Source organism: Anticarsia gemmatalis, chromosome 15 (assembly GCF_050436995.1).
Source record: "Anticarsia gemmatalis isolate Benzon Research Colony breed Stoneville strain chromosome 15, ilAntGemm2 primary, whole genome shotgun sequence".
NCBI lineage: Eukaryota > Metazoa > Arthropoda > Insecta > Lepidoptera > Erebidae > Anticarsia > Anticarsia gemmatalis.
In genome coordinates this window covers 685,437-690,731 of record NC_134759.1, presented here as the reverse complement: position 1 = coordinate 690,731, position 5,295 = coordinate 685,437, and positions in this window count along the sequence as shown.

Sequence of the window (5,295 nt, the reverse complement as noted above, 5' to 3'; positions counted from 1 at the left end):
GTAATTTAGAATTGAAAATGGACAACAAAAAGCACGTAACGGGCAGTTATTATTAAGGCATCAAGTAGAAACTGCTGAGACAAATTTGTATAAGATTGATCACTCGCTGTACACCGACCTTCGAATTTTGACCATGCGAATTGTTGATGAAAGGAAAACATATTAGCTTACTTTTTACGAAATGGGACTATGACTAACAGCTTCTTTCGAGGTTCAAAGATTACAGATAGATTGCTATCTATATATTAGATACTAGAGTTAAAATAATCTATCATTCGACTGATCTTGGTAGGCATTGCTATGTAGGAATTTGTTATAGAAAGCGATGTAACGATAATACCATTGACAATGCTTGTCTTTAGCAAATATAGAAACACTGTGGCAGGTCAGCAAAGCGATTCTCTACAGTCGGTACGATCGAGTGTTACCGATCGATTGTTTGACATTTAATATATTTTACAAAAATAGATTTAACCGGAACCTGTTAGTGGCGCTGAACAAATTTTCGTACAAAATTTGTCTATAGCTAGCTGGTTAACGATAGTCGAAAATTTTAAAAAATCTCGCTACAGCAAAGTATTTACCTTCTTTTGAACCAACCATGTGTTATTCTCACAAACATAATACAAAACAATTTCATTAAAACATTCAAGAAATGATATAAACTACGTAATAATATATGTTATATTTATTCCTCATTTAAAACAAGACCACATCAAGCGATTATTTGTAAGCTTCGCTGTACCAACCCTCTCGTTTCAAACTTTAAGTACTCAGAAGTTCTCGGGAATTTACATTTTCAATGCGAAATTATGTCCCCCGATGTCCCGGAATAAACGGGGAAGGCACTTATGCAAAAATAACCGCCAACTAAGCACTTGTAGCGTTATTAGCGCTTTACTGATTGACTTGAAAAACAGTTGCGGAACTTGTTCTTGCTTCAAACTATGCAGTTTATTGAAAAGTAGACAGTTTCGTAATACATTTTTAACTCTTACTCTCTCTCTTAGGGAAGATTCTCGCTCCTTCCAGGCTTTAAGAGATTGATTAGAAAAAACGCAGTGTTGTCTTCAACTATTTGTTTGCAAAATTTTCTCAAAATCGATTCTGCGGTGTAGCTGTAAAAGTGTAACGTTTTTTTTAGTTCTACGACAGACACTTATGATTGTCAAAAATATAGTCAGTGAACTAATCGCGAGTTCGGAAGGTGGTGTCAACGAAATGAGCTGCCAAGAAACTCCGGGCTATTCTTTAATCGCCAATTTTTTGTTTATAGTTTTCTACTGAAATCCATTGTTTATGTAAGGAGCTAGGAACATACATATGGCTTTCCATTTGGAACACTTTCAATTACAGGCTATTTTATATTTTAAAATTAACCCATAATTATTTTACGCGAATTACTTGTGAGCGAAGCAGCGCCGGTAACATACATATGTACATATCGCTCCTTCAATACAAAAGGGCCACAACTCAAAAAAAAATGAAAATCGTTTTATTGCAAAAATGACACCTGAACGGCCTATATTTTATAGTAGAAAAAAAACCCCCATCATTTTTGCTTATATTATGGCTGAACTGACTTACTGCCCTTTTTGCATTAGCTCACTTTGACAGGTAATGTCAGTGCAAAACAGCCACTTTATGAGTTACGCCCGAAAATTTTACTCAAATGCACGTCGGTTGCGTGAAAAAGTGCCACAGTCCAAAATATGTCTGTGTTGGATGCAAAATATCAGGTAAGTGTGATTATATTTTACAATACAAAACTGCCATATTTTGGAAAACGTCCTTTTTGCATTCAATCATTAGTATTTGTTATTTTTTATTTTGTAATACAAAATTGCTATATTTGAAATACGTCCTTTTTGCGATCCAATATTAGTTAAGTATAGTTATATTTTATAATATAACAGTAGCATATTTTGAAATACGTCCCTTTTGCATTAAATTATTGTGGAATAAATAATCATTTTTAGCGTGCTACAATAGGAAGGCCAGAAATATGACCGTTTGGCATGATAATAATTTTAGTTTTCGTTACAATTTTAAAAATAAAATAATATATTTTGATGCAGGCAAAGGCAAAAGGTACCCTTTCCTTTCAAATTCCTCTTTCAGGGGCAAGATCCGACCAGTCCTTTTCAAATGCGTCTAGGTCATCCCGCCATCTCCATTTAAGTCTCCCGCGTCTGCTATGACCATCCTCTGGCATCCAGTTGGTAGATATGCGGGCCCACCTTTCCGAATGCATGTGGATAATGAGGCCGGCTCAGGTCCATTTCAGCCAGGCGGTCTTCTCCTCTACATCGGCTATGCGAGTTTGGGAGCGCAGTATAGAATTTCGGACGTGATCTGTTCTTTTGACGCATAATATACTACGCTCCATCGCTCTCTGGCTCTTTCTGGTTTTCCGTAAGGGACCATGTTTGGGCAGCGTAGGTAAGGACGGGTAGTAGGTATGAACATGTCGACGAGCTTTCGCTTCAGTGACAGTGGAAGGTTACCCTTCATTAGCTCTTTACTGGACCAGGATCTCTTTCAGGCACTTGTGACACGTTTGTCCAACTCTTTGTCCCGTCGGTTGTTAAAAGAGGTTATCTGGCCCTAGCAAGTGTACTCGTCGACATAGTCTATGACGTGCCCGTCTACCTCGACCCTACGTTTTGTGTTGTTGGTCATAACCTGGGTTTTTGTACGGTTCTTACTTAGTCCAATCTGAAGGCTTGCCGTGCTCAGATCTTTGAGCATTGATTCGAGTTCCGACGTCGAAAAAGAGAAGAGGACTATGTCGTCTACAAAACAAGGGTTTGTTAACTGTTTACCACTTACAACTATGCTTTTGTTTGCCATAACACTGCCAGGCTCCTGAAAATTTCTCCGAGGGTACTGTTAAATAATTTGGGTGATAGCGGGTCTCCCTGTTTCACGCTTCTTTGGATTTGGAATGATATTGTTGTCTATTGCTTTGATGAGTTTGATGTATGAAAGTATCTTTAAGTAGGACTTGGATGGAGTGATGATTCTATGGCGGAATGAGTAATGCTGTCAAAAGCTTTGGAATAATCTACAAATGCTAAATATAAAGGCTTATAAAACTCAAAAACCTTTTCTATTATCTTATTTCTTTAATACTCCTGCTGCACTCAGTCTACTCGTCACGTTACCCATTGATTGATGATGATGATTGATGTTTAATTTTACTAAATAATGAAAGTTACGCCCAAAGTTGATCACAATAATTTTACTTACTTAATAAAAAGTTAAGATTTTTTAATTCAGATTGTTTAATACAATGTTTTCCTGGTCCATTCAGTTATGGTTTTACTTAGTAATTATTATTTAACTTTTTGATACGGTTTTTTTACCAAAAAAAGTACAATTAACCATTTTTATTTGTAAAAATGTGTTTAATTTTTGACATATTTTTCATAATATTGGTTCAAATTTTGAATGCAAAAGGGACTTATATGCTTTTTTCTCTTAATAGGTAACAGCTATTACAAAGTTTATTTTGAAGATAGATAGAGCTAAAAAATACGCATCTAATGATATATTAACATCTTATATTTAATAAATAAATATATGAAATGTTATAAAAAAACAGTTTCAAAAATTTGTTTTGGCTCTCCTGTAAAATTTATAGATTTCGACTTGTGGCCCTTTTGTATTCAAGGAGCGATATATACCTACTACTAATCCTATTACAATAGTTTTGCCTAATTAACGTCTCGCTAAACAAGTTTTCAATATAACGCAATAAAACAAACCAATTTGCTATAAATGACGAATAGAAAAAACATAATAACTATAGACTTTGACCGTCACGGATGAGATCATGCGAGAACATGCCTTATTACTACTCGTACAAAGGTCAAGGTAGTAGTACTAAAAATATGGACTTTGGACCTTATTAGACTGGCAAGAAATAGTGACAGATCCTGTTTTTTGTTTGATTGACTTTATTTCTTGACAAATTGATGATTTTTGTATTATTATGTTTTTAATTTTAATTCATTCTGTTGTACATTATTATCGTACTTATATTGTACTAAACGCGAAGGTTTGTGAGAGTGTATGTTTGCTTTTTATTCGCACGCAGTAACTACTGAACATATTTTTATGAAATTAAGTACACATATAATTGATTACCTAGATTAACATATCGGATACTTTTTACCCCGGGAAATTTCTTCATGCAGACAAAGTCACAGGCAGAAGTTAGTATAATATATTATATTGAAAAAATCGACTTCAAAAGAAAATGTTTAATGTATAATAGAATAAGGGAATTAACGCGAACACGCATTTTTTCCCGTATTCTAGTTAAACATGCAGTTTAAAAGTTATAAAAGAAAATGTTGTTTTTGTAGAACTGTAGATTTCTCTTCTAATAAAATTATAGTAGTTAGTCATAATTGAAATCTTGGGTATGCATTTTCGATTTATTGAAGCCTTATGTCATGTTCCAACGGTCAGTCATTTAGTACAGTTGGCATCAATAATTTGTATTAATTGTTACATTTTCTAAAGTATTTTAATCAATTAAAGTAGTGTTCTTTAACCGACTTTAAAAAAGGAGGAGGTTTTCAATTCGACTATTTTTTTTTCTGTTATGTCATAACTTTTTTTCTGTATAGCAAGCAACATCTAAGTAATTGAACAACCACGGTGTATTTTTTGGCCAGAACCAATAATTATATTAATATTTTCATACACAAAGCTACGATTGTAGTTGTGTCAGTGTATTTATATTTATGAAGTTCACTGTACAAATAAACTTTGCTCATTACATTATTTACATTTTGATATTATTACAACAGAATAATTTACAAGGGTCGACAGTTTCTCGGAAGTATAAAAGTTGGGATTAATTTAGTAATAGGTTTCTCTTGGACATAATAAACTTTGTTCAGGTTTTTTTTATATTTTACTAATGGTTGTTTAAGGATGAGATATTTTGATATTTTAATTTACCTGCAAATTCATCGGTATTTTTTTTTATGGTAGAACTATAACAAACCGCAAGAAAGTGTAGATAGAGGTGTACGAAATTCTAAAAAACTTCATTTTGCCATTTTCGTGTTAGTCACACAGTATGTACCTATGTATGCATATATGTCATATGGTTAGTGGTCAACCTAGTGTCAAAGTTGTTCAAGCCGCCCGAGAGGCCTTTGACATGGCTTAACGACTGTTATCGCTCTGTAAACTTGTATACCTGAGAGTACTTTAACACAATTCTTGAAGGAATATAAAGTCCCCAACACGTACTGGGTAAGTGTGGTGGACTCA